Raw genomic sequence first — 22,562 nt, forward strand, 5'->3', positions numbered from 1 at the left:
GTGATGGACCACTGTTGTTGTACACTGCTCTTTGGGTACATACCCTGTGGTAAGGCTGACATTGGCCAGTAGTGTGATTTTGCATTCCATTACTCTTGGGGTCCATGTTGGCCTCAGCACAGAACACCATCACATACCTTTGCTGCTGTGTGTTCTGCTTTGCAGATGATGGCTGTTACCTCAGCATCTGCAATGTCAGGGGACCATGTGCTGGGATAGGTATTTTGCACTCGGGGGGGGGGTGTTTGCACTGCACCTGACAGGTTGTATGTTAGCAATATGTGTGTGTGTTTGGTATGTTGTTTGTAATATCTGTGTGATTCGGAGCATATCTGTGGATGCCCAACATGGTTCCTACCATCAGTTGGGTAAGCCTTGTGATTATCCTTAGTGTCCTGTATGTGTTGTATCTTCATAGGTTCATGGGTTCATAGTAGGCTAGACACCCTAGGCCATTGGTAAGCCTAGCTAGAGTGTATGTGTCTTTTGCCACCCCTTGCTATGTTCAATTATGGCCATTTATGAGGTTCTTCACTGTGCCTCTGTCTGGTCGTGACACAGTGGGGACCCCCAGTATACATGTACGGTTATCCATCCACTTGGAAATATTCCTGTTGAGGGGTGTCAGTGAGGGGCTCTGCCTACCATGGATTGGGATCCTGTTTCTGGGTGTGGGGAGCCTATGGGTTATGTATCTGTCCCTCCAGCACATCTTATTTCATTATGTGTTGAGGTTGACATCTGTGACTCTCACAGCTCCAATGGCTTTGATTTCCTGTGGTGTAGCATGTCCATTACTCCTGTGTTGGACATGGCCTGGTACAACAGACATACAATGCCTCTGTGTAGGTAGTGTGTGACTGCAGTCAGCTGGGGTGTCTACAGCCAGGCAGCATATGACATATATTTCGCACCCTTTATCCTGTTGGTGGGGTAACTATGAGGTCTTCCAAACCACTGCAGGTGTCACGTATGGTACATCCCATATGAGTCATTGTACTAGATTATGGGTCTGATAAGGGAACAGTACAGTGACACAGTGACCCCTGTTGATGTTGGTGTGAATCCTTTCATGATACGGTGTCCATTATCAACAGTCTTCATAGCCACATTGGCATTGTGGCTGTCACATGACAGATTAATGTCGACCTGTGTCCCTAGGTCCCTGATGACTCCTTGCATACATAATGGTTTGACACCTATGTGGTACTTTGTGTACCTTGTCTGGTATTTGGTGGGACATCCATACTGTCCAGTGTCTTCGGATGTCTGGGTGGGGTTCTTGTGTGTGAGAGTGTGGTCTGTCGCATGCTACAGACTGTACAGCAGTTTTGACTACAGTTATGCGCACATGGGTGGTGTCCGCTGCTTTGTGCATTGTCAGTTACCTGGCTATATGGGTGTCTGTGCTGCATATGGATACTCCCCCTCCTTTGATGTCTTGGTGCAGGTGTTGGGGCCATAACACATGGTATGTGGTATAACCTAGTAGTGCTGGTGTGGTATCACTAGGCCTGCAGCAGGCTTCTGTCACTGGACATGCATCAATGTTCTCCATAATGGGAAGTGCCTCAGGGGCATACATATTGCAGTTTACACATCTGGCATTGGTCAGCATTACCCTTATGTTTCCTACCACTTATGTTTTCTAGAGTGGTGGGTTGTCTTTTTGGCCTTGCCTACATACGGCTCTATGGAGGCAGCAAAGGCCTTATCCAGTATCCAGATGCACACGGGTAACAGCTGACAGCCACCCCTGTAACAGCAGCATGGCTTGTCATGCTTGACATCTCCAGCGGACACACATTACACCCTCTTGGACTGACAGCTGTAACTGTGCCAGCTGTTAAACATGAGCACTCTGTGTTTGTACTGTGGCATCATTCTTGGTGAGGGTTGGATGCTGCACACAGCCAGTGTCATCCCGCCCTGGGGTACATACTTGCAGGGACCATCCATGTCTCATTTGTTGTTGACCAGGGAGGAACATCTCAGGTAATTCACACCAGCATGGACATTGAGTGCATCATATTTCTGCTTGCTTTGGGGTGACCTGCGTACTTGTGTTAAGTGGCATTTTGTGGCTACCTACAAGCAGCTTACTGTACCCTTTCCCTTGTTCAGTCTGGTGAGTGGGACAGCTGTGTTTCTGCCTATACAGACACCTATTATGACTGTATCAGGCATTTGTTTCTCCTTCGGGCCTGTGACTGTTTGGCACACCAGCTTTGCGTACTATTCGTTGCATGTGCTATGTTTAAAGGTTGTGGTTGCTTGTGATCTACTTTGGAGGTGTCTGTTGGTCTGGTGTGTTTGTAATTAAGGCTTCCGGGAATATTTGTCTGTGTCTATGTGTTTGGTTTACAGTTGTGGTAGGTCTATGTCTGACTGGGTTCGTGGTGTATGTGGTTACCTTCTCCTCCTGACTAGTGTTGACATTACTGGCTTGTTGGAGCTCAACCTCTGCTTTGGATACATGGATGCATCTATCACATATGTTTGTATTTATTCGGGGGTGTTGTGGTTGTCTGTGTACTTGGTACTGGCGTCACATTGCCTTTGGATTCATAGGTTATACTTGTTGTGGCTGGACTTAGTGGATTGTATGTGTGGACATATGTTGTTGCCATACTACTGGTCAGTGATTACTTCCCTTTTTATGTTTGCTCTATCATGTGGTATCTTCCTCATTCTCTTGCATGGTTTGGTAATGGCTGGAGCCCAGCATGCCAGATGTCTGCGTGTATGGCATTGTGTGTTGTTGTTATTTGTGATTGCATACTCCAAGCATTCCTGGCTGTGTTCATGGAATGCCTGTATAACATGTTCTGTGGTGTGTCCCATGTTCTGCACTTGCACAGGGCCTTTTGTGGATTCAACATCGGTTTTGAGGGCTGCAACCTATACTTTACACATGTTTTTCACTGTGGTATTTTGGCCAGGGACTGGGGTCAGGATATGTATATCCAGTGTGATTACTCTATGGTCTGGTCTTACCAGTGAGGGGTACACTTCTCATCTTGCCATCCAGTACACATGTTGCTGATTATCACATCCAGTATGCTTACCCCTCTTGTGGGGGTAGTACATTGTTCCTGGGCAGTTTGGTTTATGGAATCTGGGTAATTTTCCCCTACTGTGTTGGTGCTAGTACGATGCTACCGGTGTATGTCTGGGTATTTTCAGTCGAGCAATATAATGTGGTTTGGGGGGCTTGATATATTCATGTATTCCGACATAGGACAGGTGATATTCCTGGTATTAGGACAGTGGTCTGCAGCATCTACTGCGAGGCAGTTTTAGCCATTGGTATTTGACCATGGCTATTCCATGCTGCTTCTTGTTGTGGTACCAACATGGGGGTGTGGTTATCCTTGCCATTTCTTGCTAGTCACCCTCCTTTTGTAGCTTGTTCCATGTTTTGCGGCTGTACAGCACAGTATGAGGTGTGACCTGGTAGTGCTATGGTGCTGCTGTGAGCCTTGCCCAGTTCTCTATTAAAGGACTGGTATCTACATTCTCCTTACTGTGTGCGTTTACACTGCACACATCTTGCTGTTTGTACATCTGTCATGGGGTAGTATTACATCTAGGTTCCTATCCCTTGTAGAACCTATGAGGTTGGGTGTGTGTTTTGCGACTTACCTATTCAGGGCATGTTGTGGGTACTGACAGCCTTTGCCAGTATCCATGGGGCATGGCATGCTAGCTGCATGCCACCCCTAGCAGGTGGTGCATCATGTCAAACTCCGCATATCTTCCCAGCCTGTGACACATTGGCTCCCCTTTGACTGACTGCATTACTTCAGCTGATTATTGTACTTGATCTTCTTGTCTTCATAGTGTGGCATCATGCTTGGTGAGGGTGAGATGTTAGGCAGGGTCTTCATGTTTGCATATACTAGATGATGTTACATTGCTTGACACATGGCAATCATGCCTCAGGTGGTGCTGCAGGGCTGCCTCTGTCGGATGCACATACTACACTCCCTGTACATGTTTGAGAGCAGGTTGTGTCATGTTAGGCATCCCTGTTACTATATGAGTGAGTCAGAGAGGGGTATCATTCCCAGGGTTCCTACTGTGCCAGTGTATGTGCTATGTGTTGCCTCTTTGCCAAGGCCAGGGCATACTGGGCACGCCTCCTTCTGCCTACTGGGGCAGGCTCAGGTTGTTCCTCCTCTGAGTCACGCTCTGCCTGTGATGGGCTTGGCAATGGTGGGGGGCTGTTTGGCCCAGCCCTATGCTGGTCCTGCTGCAGCTGTTTTCGCAAGATCATATTATGTAGCATAGCGCATACCATGACAATTTGGGTACATGTAGTTGGTGTGTACTGCAAGGCTCCACCAGATGTGTCCAGACACCGGAACCGTGACTTGAGCAGCCCAAACACATGCTCTATCACATTACGTGTTTGTGCGTGTGCCTCATTATGGCGTTCCTGTTCAGGTGTGTGTGCGTTTCTGATGGGTGTCATCAGCCACGGCTCCAGTGCATAACCTGCATCCCCCACTAGGTGTCCGTGTGGGATGTCCCCATTGGCAAATGTCTGGTACAGCTGCGTCAAATGCCAGATGTGGGAATCGTGATAACTCAAAGGGCAGCCAGCACACACATTCATTATTATGCCCTGGTCATCACACACGACCTGGCAGTTGATGGAGGGGAAGCCCTTGCAGTTAATGTAGGCCCTACCCCGCTCACCTGCTGGTGCTTTGATGCGTATGTGCGTGCAGTCTATAGCACCCAGTACCTCAGGGTATTCCGCTATTTGCTGGAAGAGACGCATATTGCTGGTCAATACCTCACGGGCATTGGGGAAATATACATGATCACCGACATGTGCTGACATGGCATCCAGGAACTGATGTAGTACCCTGGAGGCTGATGCCTGTGATATCCCCATCATATCGCCAGTTGGTCTCTGGAAGGTACCTGTTGCTAGTATTCTTAGGCCAACACATACCTTGGTTTCCACTGGGATGGGTTCCCCTCTGTTGGTTCTGTGTGTGTGGCGTGGCCTGCACAGCTCAACAATCTGCTGCAGGAGCTCTCTGTCCACTCTATAGCGCTCTACTATCTCCAGCTCATGTAACCCGTGCTAGGTGACCCTGGGCCTGTACACTCTTCTCCGTCTCCTCACTGTGGGTTGTCTGGCACCATCTGCATTGTCACCACCCTCAGCAAGTCGCCTATGTCTCATTATGACAGCTATGGCAGCCCCTAACATTTCTGCTCTGAGTTCAGCTTTTTCAGTTTTCACTTCTATTAGCTTACTCCTGTCTTGCAGTGTCTCTTAATGGAAACATCCTGCACTACTGTTTGCAGAGTTTTAAGTGCTGGGCTGGGCTACTATTCTGCCTGTGTAATTGCCTGCTTCTAATTATTTTCACCTGCTAGCTTCAGCAGTTATCCCTGCTAGCTTCCTATTAATTCTGTTGCTTCCTTTTTCCTCTCTGTTTCCTCAGGGGGAGCAACTTGCATACTATCTGAAACACGCTCACAGTGGCTTACACGCGCGCACACGTGCTTACACGGTTAAGAATCTACTTATTCGGGTTTAAACGCATGTACACCCGCGCAAACACCGTTACACGTCTGCCAACAGCCTCCAACATACTCAGACTGCCTTACACGCGTGCACGCCTGCGCAAACAGTGTTAAACATCTCCCAACACGCTCCCACATGCTCACACTGCCTTACACGCGCGCACACTGCCTTACTCGCGCTTCATTGCGCGCACACGTGCGCATGCACGGCCAGCAAGAAACTTTGGTGTAGGTAACAGTGTACACCTTCCATTTCTTGACTTTCCATGACTTATCTAGTGGCACACCTCTTTCCATGATCTGTGCCTGTCATCTGTCATGTTACACTGGCCTCCAATGAACTGCATTTCTTTCTACCATTCCTTCTGTGATGTCACCTATCTCCTACTCTATTCCTCCCCCTTTTGTATCTCTTACACTACTCAGACTGTGCTCATTTGGTATGTGACTGTGAGATTCAGTATCCTAACCCTCATTTACATGAGATTGCCTACTAATGCTTAGTTACATGTCTTAGACTCAGCTTCCCCCCTTAGCAACCACTACACGGTGGCCATGTTGGTTTTGGTCTGCTGGTCCCTGCATTGTCATTCCATGTATTGCATGAAATCCACATTTGTGGGTTTATAACCTTCTTTTTTTATGGTTTTATACGGCGCAGCCCGTTTGCGCGGGGCTGCGCTGGGTTTAAACATCGGCGATTGCCGAAAAAAAAATCATATTTGTAATATTTTTGCATCGGGTTATCTTGCCAATGGCCACATATTTGGCCATTGGCATCCTGCCTGAATCATATGCAATCTTTTTTTGGAGCTGACATCGCTCCGTTGTGGATTTTGCAGAAATGTACTCAGTTGTCAACTGAGTACATTTCTGCAGCTAAAACGTCTCCTACACGGACTGGTTTCTGCTTCGTGGATCGCTAATATACCTCATTTGCATACCTTTCGGATGCAAGTGAGGTATTTAGCATGTCCACGCCCAGTCCGTGTAAGAGACGTTTTAGCTGGTCTCTTACACGGAGTTTAGGGCTGTTCCTGGATCGCGAGGCTTGCATGGAGTGTTGCACATCTCTTACACTCCGTGCAAGCCTTCGTGAATCCTGCCCATTGTATCACCTGCTCATATAATTCTTTGTTGTAATTTTTTTTTACTTTCTTCCTGAAGTGCAGTGCTGGCAAGGTAATTTGAAATGCCGATGGCAAACTATTAGCACATGCGTAATCATATCCTGAGATGTTGAACTTAGAATGGGAATTAACAATACTCTCCAACCCATGTCAGCCTTTGTGCAAATAAGCAGTATACAGATACAACCATGTCTGAATCTGGTGTAATACAGAATTGATATCTATTATCGTCATATATCAGGTGTTATGATTTACACAGTTGTCATGACAGTTGCAGTTATTAAATCCTTATATGCATGCTACAATTTTATTGTGAAACACATGAGAGACCAAGAATGTTATTGCTGGTGGAAACAGATTATGGAAACAGTTTTGAATCAAGGATGTTTACTGGATGACACAGAAGAGGTGGGAAGAGAGGGATGCTGATAGGAATACACATGTATAGACGTTAGTTCATCTTTCATTTCTGCACATATTTGTGTTGTGTTACTGATGGCTTTATTATTATTCCTGCAAGATCTGTACAAGACAGGCTTCACACTGTGGAGCAGCACATTGTACAGCAACAGGATAATGGTGTGTTAGGGAAAGATGTAGTCAACAGTTACACAAAACATGTGAAAACACCTTGGCATGCATCTGGATTCAAACCATAAGAGCATTCCAAAATAAATCTGCAGACCTGAGTATTATCTTAACACACACAAAGGAACTCCTTCTTCATAAAGTTCCCATATGACAAGAAACTAAAGAAAAGGAGAATGTATGTGTTATTCTTCACTACCCTCATGACAACTGTATGCCGTGCATTCAACTCTTCAGCTTGTTCAAAAGTAGATTAATATGGCTATGCATAACTAAACACAGTAACACAAAGGTCACCAGAATAATGTGCCTGAAAGCAAAAACTAAGAAGATTTTGCCATAAGCTGTGTATTTTCATTAACTGTCAGTTGCATTTGGTGCACCAGATATTGTGCAAGTGCAGAGGGGTAAGACTAATAACACCAAAGGGAGAAGATACATAGACAGGGTGAGACAGAGGCAGGGATTAAGTAGCTTATGACAAAAGCAGGGTAATAGTGGAAAATAGCAATGTAGAGACAACACATAAGACAGCATATTAAAAACAGTCAGTAACACTTAGCTATTCCCTGGATTAGAACTCTTGAAAGTATGCAAAAACCTGCCTTTAGATCTGAGCATTATCTCATCTCACCACAAAGAGACTCCTCCTTCATTTACTTTAAAATCACACAACTGAAGGACAGAATCCACTTACTGAAGCAGAAGGGGGGTCCAGAGAGTGAGACAGAGAGAGGACTAACAGCAGTATTTTTATGGGACATGTAGGACCATCTGTATACTGTGTTACTCTTACTTCTTTCCTCATTATTACTGTGTCATGTTCAATACAGTAAAGCACATGCTATAGGGTATTACTGTGTCATGCTCGGTACAGTAAAGCGCATGCTATAGGGTATTACTGTGTCAAGCTCCGTACAGTAAAGCGCATGCTATAGGGTATTACTGTGTCAAGCTCCGTACAGTAAAGCGCATGCTATAGGGTATTACTGTGTCATGCTCGGTACAGTAAAGCGCATGCTATAGGGTATTACTGTGTCAAGCTCCGTACAGTAAAGCGCATGCTATAGGGTATTACTGTGTCAAGCTCCGTACAGTAAAGCGCATGCTATAGGGTATTAGTGTCATGCTCGGTACAGTAAAGCGCATGCTATAGGGTATTACTGTGTCATGCTCGGTACAGTAAAGCGCATGCTATAGGGTATTACTGTGTCATGCTCGGTACAGTAAAGCGCATGCTATAGGGTATTACTGTGTCATGCTCGGTACAGTAAAGCGCATGCTATAGGGTATTACTGCGTCATGCTTGGTACAGTAAAGCACATGCTATAGGGTATTACTGTGTCATGGTAGGTACAGTAAATGCATGCTATAGGGTATTACTGTATCATGCTTGGTACAGTAAAGTTCATGCTATAGGGAGCAAGGAGGGATAGGAGAGTGCAACCAAAATTAAGGGTGCCTTACTAAGAGTCCCAGTTGGGGCTGCAATGGTTTTACAAATGTTTTCTTACTGCACTATTAAATGATATGTTAATGAAATGTTGGAAAGAGAGAAAAGTGCAGAGGTTTACAGTTAACCTAAGTCACCATGCCCCTTTCCTCTTCGAAAGAGGCAGAAGTGACAAGTATTCCTGTGACCATATCTGGGGGCAGATGTGCAGCTATGTAAATGGTGTTGGAACCATTGTCCATACATATCAGCAAACGTTACATCTGGCCAGGGTCATAATAAGGTATGTGGTATGTAAGGCATGCCAGGAACATATGGCTGCAGGGATCGGAGGGTGCTAACAAAGCACCACTGACTGAAAATGAGAAGTCCCTGCCCACTGTCACAAATCACTGACACCTTAGCATAGGATTCACACAGACTTGCTGATATCAGTTCTAATATGGAGGACACCAGCAGTATGTATACTGCAGAATTTTCATCTAGGCAATAAAAATTCAATAATTCACACTCACTTTGGTGTTAGGTATTCCTCCCCACCACCACCATGTGCCAATGCTGATGACTGCACTGGCCTTTGCACATTTTTAATGTAGTGACAGTTCCGTATATGTGTGGGAAAGTGAAATGCTTTTTGCACATTACTGTACAAAGTCCTTAGGTGGATATTACACATATCACAGTCACACAATATTACTAACATTATTAGAAACAGGACAGATGTATCATTTTAGAGACATATATCTACTTGTATATGGGACTAAGCACTTAGCTATTTTTTCAAACAGGTTCCACACTTACCTTGGGCCTCCGATGAGGGGAGAAGAACTTGCATGTTTACGATACTGTTTCCTTGTCTGCATGGTTTTGCTATACAATTTCCTGTGACATGCAGTTCATACTAAGTCAAATGGGTTATAAAACCCTTCTTTTTCTTAGCAGAGGTCTGGCAAGCAATAGCAGCAGTAACTTTAATTAAAGCCTTTTGCACATGCAGCTTTCTAATGGCAGCAGCAACGTCTAATATTTTTTTAAGGGTAATTGTGGATGTAATCCAAAGAGTTATGGATTTTAGGGCAAATGGCTACACTGAGTGTACGCGATTGCTTTATAGCTTCAGAATATCTCCACCATGTTGGATTGGTTCATTAGCATTTAATTCAACTACTTATGCTTTCATTAGCATATGCTGCTGTTTACCTTTGTTTGGCGGCTTTACACTAAGTGTAGAGCTGTTTAATGAATACAAAACAGTGCGCTATGGTGTGGCATGTCACATACGTAATAGCTGCACTTAGAGTAGTTGTTAATGAATCCAGCCAAAATATTTGTTGAGAGGACTCATGGAATTAACGAAGAATATGAGCGTAGCAGAAGTTCAATCTCACTGTGACTCAGAGCCATCTAATTTCAACAACAAACAACATAATAACGAACAAATGAGCAAACAAACCAAAATCCACAGTCTAACAGCCTTTAGTTAATATAATATTAATGACGCATTAAATATCCCTGCATAAATAATAATAAAATATAGAAAAGAAAAAAATACAAGTAACAAAAATGTTATGCATAAAACCTATCTCACAGTAAAAAATAAATACAAAAATAAAAACACGAAAAAGTGTACTTGAAAAGGTTAATAGCACTGTATTCTGCAATAAGTTCTTCACCACACTACTTAAAAAAAAAACAGACCAGAGATATAGTCTATATAGAACAATGGTATGGGTTGTAAGAGTACAGATGATCCAAGTTTCTTCTAAGGCATATTCATGAAACTGGTTAGCTGAAAAATATAATCAAGAACTGCATTCTTCTGGTCTTCCTCCACACCCACTCTCATGGTTTATCATTTCACTATATATCAAAATCCTGAACTACAAGCTGCTGCCACCCCAACCAGAGTCAAGTACATGACGCAAAAACATGTTTGAACTAAAATGGCTATTATTGCCATGGATGTTTATCAGATGGATGACCAGGTCTGGGTCTAAGAAGATCAGCCAGAGGAAGAAATTAAATGTCAGTGGCCAGCGCTCTTCTGCCAGGAAGAGGTGGTCTCTTTGCAGCTCATTTGCTCCCTACTAGTCAGAGAGGGCTAACAAAGGCAGGTTTTACATATGTTCTACATCAGAAGCATATATGCAACAGCACACGTTAGTTGATCTGACTCACAATTCAGGAATCAAACACATAGAAAATGATCTTAGCAGATGGATTATGATGTATCACTCCCCAGTTGTCCAGTTGCTACCCTCCCCATCCTAGAGGGTCTGTGTGAGGGTAATTAAGAAGCATATTAATGGGCATCAGCCAGGCATCCAGAATTCAATTCTAGTGGTGTTCAGAAGGCCAAGATAGACAAATGAGTAGCTTATTTAAAAGGAGTAATGCTTCAATGGGATGACTGCTAAAGATGTAACCCTTTTCATGCGTATTCAAGTAAGCACAAAGTTTGTTAAGAGCAAATGCAGTATTTGTGGGTATTGTACAAATGATGATAAAAAATATCTCCAAATTAAAATAACTTATTTGCATTAAAGTCAATAAAAATGTTATAAAAACAAACATTGTAAGAGTAGGAAAACTACAAATTAACAGTCATAAGACAATTTCCTTTCTCATGTTAGTAAATGAGTGTACTTGCATAGCAGTGTGTGTGTGTGTGTGTGTGTGTGTGTGTGTGTATATATATATATATATATATATATATATATATATATATATATATATATATTATATATGTGTGTGTGTGTATATATATATATATATATATATATATATATATATATATATTTATTAAATAACCGACAACTTGCGAGACTAAGAAGATAAGCTATAATAAAATAACTTAAAACACCCTGACCACGAGAAACAAACCTCAAACTATAAAACAAATAAAATAAAACATGTAGGATGAACTACTGTTTTAGCGCTTTCATCTTTTATTGATGGATAACACTTCTTCAGGAACAAATACATAAATCCAGTGTAATCAGTTGTAGACCCTTGATATTCTGTAATTCAAAAAAATACTAACCTATCTGGTGCTGCGGTAGCGTTGTCGCCTCACAGTAAGACGTTGTCCTGTTCGATTCTCAGCGAAAGCGTCTTCTGTGTGGAGTCATGCGTGAATGGGCGTACATTTGTTGAAGGTTGTGCGTCAGGGCTGGCAACTCGGTACATAAAAATCTACTGCCAATCATTAGAGGACCGGAGTTCCGCTGTGGCGACCCCTAACCGGGAAAAGCCGAAAGATACAACAACAACTAACCTGTCATAAAGAGATAGAATGTCAAAGGGCCAATCATAAGACTCAGCAATAAAATAACCCAACCCATAAAAAATGCTGTGATGACCAAGAGATGTCAGCATTAAAAGGTACATTATCATCGTGACTTAATTAACTAATCAAATTAAATTAAATAAATAAAGGACAATAATAATTTAAGATATTCAGAAATAACAGTATAGGGGAATCACTGAAACCAAATTAACCACTAGGGCTGAAATCCAATATTTAAACTGCCAAAGCAACCCAGGAAATCTCTAGAAGTCCAAAACTCAGTGTGTCATTCATCTAGCAAAACCCCTGTTCCCTTAGAGTAGTCTTGCAACCAAACAAAACAAAACCACTCTGTTTTTAATGTAGCCAATGCAGCGCACATTTAATATTAATATGTTCATTGAGACTAGGGGCTGAGTCAGCTCCCAGCAGGAGCTGCCTTTAAGTGCCTTCATTTCCAGCAGCGCGTTGCAGTCACCAAAAAATAAATATAACTTTTCTAGTACCAAGAACTGAAACCCAGAGAAATTTATGAATTTGCTGCTGTGGTTTCCTAGTGCATTAGCGCTATCCTTTTTGCGGATAGCTGCCAGGTGTTCCTTAGATCTGTCAGAAAGTTTTCTGCTAGTTTTACCAATGTAGAACTGGTTACATCTTTTGCATATAGCTGCATATACCACCCACTCCGTGTGGCAGTACATATGCTGCGTAAAAATAACTTTGTAGTTGCAATGTGGGAAGGTGTAAGAGCTGCAGCTTAAAATGTGTTGGCAAACTACACGATGGCCACAAGTAAACATGCCTGGGGGTCCTTGTGTTAGATCCTGGTTTCCTATTAGAAAAGGCAAGTCCCTGTTTTCGAAACTTGCTCTTAATGGAGAGGATTTTTTGTAAGAGAAGGCAGGTTATTCACCTAAAATAGATTTTAGATCATCCTGGCTGGAAAAAATGTTCCAATTCTTAATGATGACTTCCCGCATCGCCTGCATGTCCCTACTGATTGGTAATGGAAACTGCAGCAATTATCAGTCAGGTTAGTACTTCTGCTCCAGCTGTTGTAGCCACATATCAGTACAGGCTTGTGCTTGATGTGTCTCTCTTGTATTACCCTGTCCAGCTCTTGTTCTAGAATGTGGTCAGGACAGTTTCTTGCTAAGAACATACTTTTGAGGAAATTGGCTTCAGAAACAAATTCCTCATCCACACTGATGATGCGGGAAAGGTGGATGAACTGTCCTCGTACCACATTCTTTTTGGAGAAATTGCATCTGCCGACATATTAGTATTGTTTCAAGTTAATTAAAATTTGATCATCAAATAGAAAATGTCATTAGTTAAACTAACATAAAACTGGACAAGCATTACAAGGCCAAAACATACCTAACTGATTGTGCCAGTGTTGCCATAGCGAACACCTATCTTCTCACTTATCTACTCATCTCATCTCATGTCTAGGCCGGAATCTCACCTACTGGACAACAAAACTAAGACACACATAGTAAACTCTTACAAATTTGCTTTTGGTCATTATTTTGCCATACAAAAGTCTATACTGGTTAGACTTTCAAAACAATCTAGCTATAGCTCAGATACCCACTACTTATACACTTCTTCACCCTCATAACTGCCCATGTCTAACTTTTGCTGTTTTACGAAGACATTTATCTCATCTCATGAAATGAAAACAAAAACAAATGTGTTTCCAAACAGCCTATATTTATGGGCAAACTATTGAACAAACTGCCACAGAGCATAAACCACACTATCAACCTACTTCACAGCAAAGTGAAAGATCACCTACAGAGAGAATGGACCTGCTATATTAATCAGTTTTATCTTGATACTCTTATTTTGACAGCTAACACCTCCCCTTTACGTTGTCATAGTACCTTCCCACTATAATGCCAGAATTTCTGAAACAGTAATGCTGGTCTCAATGCTACTTTAGAATTTTCTGTTATTTGTTTTTCCCATTTAATTTACTAAGTAGCATGTTGAATGCTACTTTTTTTACTGTTTATTTAACTCTACAACAATGTATTTCACCAGAGTCATAGCTTCATCTGTCACCCTGTGCAGTTTCCAAGACTACCAAACTACAGCTTCCTTTTCATTCTACTGTAATCATGTCCTACATTTTACATCTAATACTCACATTATTTTATGTATCGGTTTAAGACTTGAAAGACTTTACTGTGTACGCTCATACTCATTATTTATTTTACTCCTTGGACATTTCCTCTTCTCAGGATTCCATTGAAAGTGGGACCACCCAGCTGCTCATTCGCATTTAACACAAATAAACAAATTGGGGCACATGCACACATGCATGTGCATGAGACAGCGACACTGAGACAGAGCTCCTCCCCTAGAATCATTTTATCTCTAATTTATAAAAGGACAATAACAAACTGTGAATAACTGTATTTTGGAGTGTATATAGCATTTGGTAGATGTTTTAGTGTGCTAAAAAGTTGTTTGAAAGTCTATGAAATAAATTTGCTTTGAAGCCGAGCTGTAGAGTGCATTTCTAAGATGGAGGAACTGTCGGCAATACTAGCGGAAGTTGTCAATGTGATTAGAACCAATGTGGAAGCCTTATCTGCACTCTTACAGAATGCAATGAAGAACAGTCAAGAAATAAAGCAAATTTGTGCCAGACATATTACAGCTACAAACAGATGCAGCAAACCTTCACTTAGCATCAGTATTAAATGCATGGAAAGCATGTTACACTGAGAATGAAGATCAGACAGGTAAAAAAGCTTCCCATACTAATTTGTTATATATTAGAAAATTTGAAAGGATTGGAAGCTAGTCCAGATGATTAAGGTTATGAACTATCAATGAGCTATTTCCTGTCTTCTAGGATTTGTTACATAAGCCTCTGTTTGCCTGCTGTGTGACTCTGAGCAAGATACTTAACCAGGTACCGCTCTTAAAAATTTGGCTATGATCCTCAGTGACCTCCTGGACTGCATGCTTAGTAATTACTTATAACCTTGTGAGAATCATTCTAGATACAGTAACAGATACAAGGGGTGGGATGGAGTTGGCATAATGGTTAAGGTTTTTTACCCACCAGATACAAGGTTCAAGGTCTGATTCTGACCACTGGTCTGTAGACTGATACCTTAGCATTTGCCTATGAACCTATAATGATCTTGGGTTTGCCTGAGAAAGAGCTGAAGCTGTAGGCTCACCTGATTTACTAGAAAGGTACAATGTGTGCTGCTAGAAGTTTCCACTACACCCATTATGGACAGCTCACACAAAACTGTATCCCGAAATATTAACTTTGATCCAAGGCATTTAATATTTAAGTGTTTTGATTATAACAGACAAGAAATACCAAAGGAAGTGAGAGAAATGGGTTCAAACCAGAAAACTGCTCACCATTCTGATAAAAGGTATCCTGGTTACAGTGCTGCTTTGTTTATTAAAATAAAAATTTGGAACCTTTTTAAGGTGGGGAGAAGGGGCAAGGGTGTGGAGTGTGGTTAAGATTTCCTGCTACTATTTTATTAAATAACGGCAATCGAATGTTCTTGTTTACTCAAGCCAAAGATATGGAAAGCTTTCTGAGAAAGCAGGATACTGCACCACATTGTACTTTTGTAGAAATAATCAAAATCTACAACTGGCAATACAAAAAGACTAGAGACCAACTAATTATACAGGAGCCAGGAAGATTCCTTATCAGCATGATGTGGATAAAGGGGGCTCCTCCCAATCTAGTATGCAAAATGACCAGCAAAAAGAGGCAGTTTTTTGAAAGTATTACACCAGACTTTTCTGTAGAAGACACCTCTGAAAGACAAACAAGTTGGTTGTTTATGCACTCTAAACTTGCCTAACCTGAAACTATGGATGCATGCAGCTGAGGAGTGAGTACATAATGTATTTTGATTGGGTTAAACCCTATTTCTGTGGTTTATAGCTTTTGGTAAACTACTTTTGGAGTCAAAATAAGACAACCTACGTTGTTAGAACTACTTTGTTGCAACAGCTCCTATGAGATTATGAACTACTAGTGATGATGGACAGAAGTATGCCTATGAGTGTGCCATCTGAAATTAAGCAGCCGAGCCCCAATTTTATGTTATAAAATTAGGTGCATAGTTTCATTTGTTCATACTACCCTGTTGATCAGATCATTTTTAACCTAGCCTCATAATCTCAGTGCATCAGTACCCTACAACATGAAACAATTACTACATCTTTCTTCTCCTTTCAATGAGGGTTTGAGGGATGAGATGAATGGTGAATTTACAGTTTCTCATCCATTTGACCAGAATGTATTTGAATGTATATGATGTCATATCAGGGACTCTTGAATTACTATTTGACTGTAACCTCTAAACAGGCTTCGCACCTCATGAATGGAGAACAGCAGCAGTCATCCCTCTGTTCAAAGTAGGCCATCTACAGACCATGGAAATTACAGACCCATAAGTCTCACTAGTCTTGTATATAAAGCCACGGAAAGAATTATCATGGAAATGATCAACAAAGATATACTAAACCTCCAGACACTGGACCCAACCTGTTTGGTTTTGTCAAGGGCAGATCATGTCTACTCAACCTGGTGGACTTCTTTGAGAAGGTAACCAAAGCAATGGATGAGAGAAAAAAGGTTCACACTGCTTACCTTGACCAGGCCAAGGCATTTGACACAATACCGTACTCGGGCATTGTTGACAAAGTCAAGAGGTTTGGTACAAATTTATATTTCACCTGGTGGATAACTAACTGGCTAAAAACAGCAGCAACAAACAACTAGCAACTAGCTTGCAAGTTCATGGATTTATTCATTTTGTGGATAACTAACTGGCTCACAGACAGGACCCAGGAAGTTAGAACTTGGGAGTCCACCTCTACAAACAGGTCAGTCACAAGTGTAGTCCCTCAGGCATCAGTCCTTGGACCACTCTTTTTTGGCATTTACTTCTCTGAAGTCAAGGCCAATGTCAGTGGTTTCTGGCTGACTAAATTTGCAGATTATGGCAAATTAGGAGCTGTCATTGTTCTCTAGGAGGGACTGACACAGACAAACAACTGGTGTCAGAGCCACAGACTAAAACGAAATGCCAAAAGAAATGCATAACAGTATCCTTGGGGAAGTCATTCACCCCGATAACTATCATATTGATAATACACCCCTTAGAGATGACCCAGTAGTCAGGGACTTAGGGACACACATAGATAGTAGTCTAGCCTTTGACAATCACGTGTGTACAGTAGTGAGGAAATCATTCTGTGTTACGCAACTTATAAACAAAGGTATGTCATCTAAGTTCAAGAAAGTCATTGTTCCACTGTATTTCACATTCATCAGACCTGTCATAGGTTTATAGGTTCATAGATTAGTTCTAGACTAAGTGCCCTTATGGGCCATTTTAAGCCTAGCCAATTGCCCCATGTGAGAATCAAACCCTGCACCTTGTGTCTATAAGGTAAACGCCTTAACCATTATGCCAACCTCCCACTCATTGAGTACAATGCCACCTTTGGTACGTACCTAACCAGGCATATCCAACAAATGGAATGTCCACAGAGGTTCCTCACTAAAAGAATACTGGGTGTAAGTAAAATGTCCTATGCAGACCACCTCAAGGACCTATCCCTGTATTCTGTCTCCTACAGGCCTTTGAGGGGAGATCTATGCCTGGAAAACAGGGCATTGTCAGATACCACTCTGATGGACCTCCTGCATATCCACAAAACAAACAGCACCAGAATTACCCATTCTAAAGACTTAAACCTTGCCTGGGATATAAATAGGACATGTTGGAGAGACAGGTATGTATCCCAGAGACTACCACTTCTCTGGAACAGGCTCTCCACCCCTGTGAAGCAGAGTTACTCCATAACTCAATTCAAAGGTAACTTGGATAATTGGATGGAGAACAGGAAATTCATCCCTGGTTTGGCACCTATGCCTCTAATGGACACAGGCAACCTGTAAATGGTTCTTCTCCCACTCCCCTGCTTGTAAAAGTTTAATCTCTCAAACCCCTGGTTACATTTACCAAGGGTATCAGATCTTGTCAGAGATTTTGGATGCATGACTAGGCTTAAAAAGGCCCTTGTGCTTGTTAGCCTAGTAAACACCTATGAACCTATAAGAAGTCAGGAAGACACCTTGTCTTACATTTAAGGGAACTCTGTTCCAAACAAGAGGGCTTCTTTGATGGAAAGATATCTATCATGCCCAGATGTCCTATTTATACGCCTGTCAAAATGTATTTAATTTAGTCAGGTATTTAGGGTGATGTTAGTTTTGCAGCTCTGTAGGAGGTTGCACAGAACTGGATCCTTCATGGCTTTGTTGGTGAGGATAAGATCCCTCATCAAAAGTCTGTAAGAAACAGAGCAGAGAGGAAGTTCTTTAGGGAGGTTTATGTACACATGGAAGACATGCTCTTGATCTTCTTTTTGAGGAAAGAGTTGAGTCATGTGCTTAGACATATATGTACATAGTAAAAAGGGCATTGCATTCTATTATGGGTCCACTAAGGTAGGAGTAGAGAGGAATAGTAACTTCCCTTGACCTAGAAGATATGCCTTTGGTGATCTGTCTGACTAGATAAAAGGATTTCCTCTCGGCAGTGTCACAATTACTGTATGACAGAAGAATACCAAAGAAGCTGATGACTTAGGTATACAAAACAGTGGTGTGACCAGCACTTCTGAATGGCACAGATATCTGAGCAGAGAAGGCAGAGCAGTCATGGAAGGTTGAGGGGATAGAGATGATCTGACATTAGCAGTAGGACACACCATGAAGGACAGATGCAGAAATTAGGGCATACGAGCAGAAACCAAAGAAGCTCCAATTGAAGAGAGGTCAAGGAGAACAGACTATGGTGGTTTGGTCACATGTGCAAGAAAGCAGAAAATAATTTGATAAAAAATATTTGGGAGAAACAAGAAGAGGGCAAGTGGAGACAAGGATATCCAACCAAGAGATGGATCAACTGTGTGAGAGAAGCCCTGTGACAATCATGCAAGAAACTAGGAGAGTGGCTTTGAAATGAGAGATACTGCAACGGTTCACACAAAAATGCTGCCCCTCTTGTCGAAATAGAAAAAGGGGGTTGTTGATGATCATCATTATCATCATTATCATGAGTAGATACGTAATAGTCAAAGGATAGTTTATTGTCAATGAAACTGTTCATGTCTCTAAGTATATTGATTTTCAAAGGAGTGTCACCTATGTGATAGATACATGGGTGCCCATGTTTGCAAGAGGACACAACACTTTATTTACTGAGATTTAACTTAAGGCCATGGTTCTGGAACCATCTATTTGTACTTGTTAGACTATCTAGGCAAATCTGGGAGTCACTGTGAGAGTTTATGATAGCCACAAGTTTACAGTTATCCACAAACGTGGTCAGCCATGGGCCTTTAACATCTGTCTTGACATCAAAGAAGTAAATATCAAACAGAAGTGGCCCAAGTACTGATCTCTGTGCGATGCAGCTAGTAACAACCCTTTTTGATGACAGTATGCCCCCTACAATAATAGACTGAGTTCTGTCAGTGAACCAGTTTGTTATCCAGTGGGTTATATAGGAATTCACATTTTGTTTGTTCAACTTATAGGTTCATAGGTTGGTACTAGGCTATCAGCCCTAGGGCCTATACAAGCCTAGCCATGACAATTCCCTGGATGTTTATACCCACAGTGTTTATAGGTTGGTAAAAGACTACAGCATCCACCCCCTTTGTAACACAGTACAGTATCAGCAATGCATCTACCTACTGTGAGAGTAGAACCCACAGCCTTCTGCATCAAAAGCAAGTACACTCCCTGTTGTACTATTAACTTGTCTATAATGCCAGAATGTGGGATGGTGTCAGAGTGTTTACCAGATTGAGTTAAACAGTGTGCATGAATATGCCTGCTTCCAATGTATCCTTGACTTTTCCAAAAAAGTCCACAAAGTTTAGAAGGCAAAATATAAGTTTAATGAATTCAAACCAGTTTATGTCAGAGAATTGTAGACTGCTGGTGTACATGTTAATATGTTTAGTAAGGAGAGGTTCCACTGCATTACAGATAAGACTGGTTAGGCATATCTGTCTATAGCTGGTAAGGTCAGTTGTGAGTCTTCTCATCTATACTGGGATGACTATAGTAGTTTTCTACACCTCAGACATGAATCCAGTGACAAGGCTGTGACTGGATAGGTTTATAACTGAATCTGTAAGACTGTTTGGAGGAAAACAGCCTGACACATTTTCTGAACCAATGGAGCTAGTTTTCTTAGCTAAGAATGTTGTCAGGGCTTGTTTTGATGTGGGTTGGCTAATACACAGTGGGATATTAGGGAAAGATAAAGGTGTAAAGTAAGAGCTAAACTGATCAGCTGTGCCTTCTGGGGATGAATATGTGCTGTTGCTATCTATTAGTTCAGTGCAGTGTTGGATATTGTTTCTAAGATTTCTGACATCAATAAACACAAAAAGAACATAAAGTGCACAGCATAAATCTAATAAAAACAAGCTTTCACATATAACTCATTTAAACCTGGCTCATTTAATGCAGTCATTCTCAATATCCATTTATATTCACAATGCTCACTCACATTAACTATATCAGATCTCCGAACAGTAGTGTTAACAGTCTGCAGTATGCTGAACTTAAAAATATAAGTAGCTCTCTTCTCAAAAGATGTTTAGCCAAAGCATTTGTCAAAATACCTTTCTTAATATCATATAAATGCTGTGATATTCTATCTTTACATTATCTGTCTTCCCAACATAAAAAGTATTACATCGTATACATAGTGCAATATAGACTATATTCATAGACTCACAATTAGCAGTGTTGGAAATGATAAACTTTCCAAGTTACTGGATGTTTAAAGCAGCTCATACTATCAATATATTGACAGTAACTGCAGCTCACACATGGAAAAGTCCCAGTGCTTATCTCTAGTTCTCCTATCCCATGTGTTGTCTCTCGCTGTTTAATTTATTTCTATAACACAGCTGTCTTTTAAGATTTAATTTATTTTTAAAAGGTATATTAGGTACTGGTCCAACTATTTTCTTTAACTCTTGAGATAACAATAAAATCAACTAATTCTCTTTCAAAATATTAATAATTAACCTCAAGCTACTAGTAAAAGTCATAATATAAGGTAAAATATGCATCTATTACTGCAGTATCTCCATTAGTAGCATCTATTTCCTTTCTTAAAATACGGACACATAATACTACTACCTAGACTTTTAACATTGTTAAAGTCTTACTCTATCTCATTAAGCTTATAGCCTCATGTTGTAAAATGATTGTGCATAGCAGATGATTCAGAAATAAAAACTTCATCATTAGTAGTAAGGCTAGATAATTGACAAAACTGTGCTTTTAATACATTCCTATAGATTTAATTCAGGTCCATACTTGTTAGATTAAGATAGCTATTCTTTTTTTACTTCCTGCTTATAAAATTTAGTTGCGAGCAATTCACAATCATCTTTACAAATATTAATGTCTAAAAAATGAATATCATCACTAGAGAATGCAACTTCAAATTTAAGCAAAACAAGTACTGTTGTTAAGGCAAGTGATAAAAGTTCCTAAATCACCCTCATTCATTCCCCATAACAAAAAATATCATCAACAGATCAAGCATATAATATATTCTTATTATATATATTATTGAAAATAAATGTATTCTCCCATTTGTACATCACTAGATTTGCATAGGTGTACCAGTTTTCTGAAGATATATTTGATTATTGAAACAAAAAAAATATTTTCTAACACTAATTCTAGCAATGTACATGCTGTATTAATAAAATGATTTGTATTTTCTGATGACCTGCATAATAGAATCTAATATATCATCATGAGAGATGGAGATGAAAAATGATTTCACATTGTAGGTGACCAAAAGATAAGATTAATTACTGGTGCAATCAATCCATCTACTCCGCTTCTTTAAAAAAAAATCACCTGAATAAATTACAATATGTTCATCACAATTTAAGTATGGTTTTAATACATCCTCTAAATATATTAACATAGGTTCAGTTAGCCATCCACATCCAGAAATATAGGATGCGTAGGTGGTTTCAATAAGTTCTTATGCATATTTTGTTAACCATTCATCATGAGAAATATTCAAATAAATCTGAAGTAAGATGGGAATCTAAAAACAAATCATAAACTGTTTTCTTAACTCTAAAATAATAGCATCTACATCATCTTCATTTAAATGTATGTAAGTCAAAATATCAGTTAACATCTTATACATATTATTATAATCAGGATTACCCATAACTGCAATAATACCACCTTTATCAGCAGGCTGTATTACAATATTACAATTAATCTTAAGTGTATTTAAAGATGAATGTTCATTTTTTGATAAATTAAAAAAAAACTTTTTCCATCTTTTATGCAGAAAAAAATTATATCAGTCAAATTCACATTTATTAAAGAAAGCAAGAACAACTGGTGGATGTATAGGAATAAAAGTACTAAGTCTCATAAATAATGAACTAATTCTATTCCCGTTGTTAGCTGGGA

The sequence above is a fragment of the Protopterus annectens genome, chromosome 3.part1 (assembly GCF_019279795.1).
Source record: "Protopterus annectens isolate FY-2018-M chromosome 3.part1, PAN1.0, whole genome shotgun sequence".
NCBI classification, from domain to species: Eukaryota; Metazoa; Chordata; order Ceratodontiformes; family Protopteridae; genus Protopterus; species Protopterus annectens.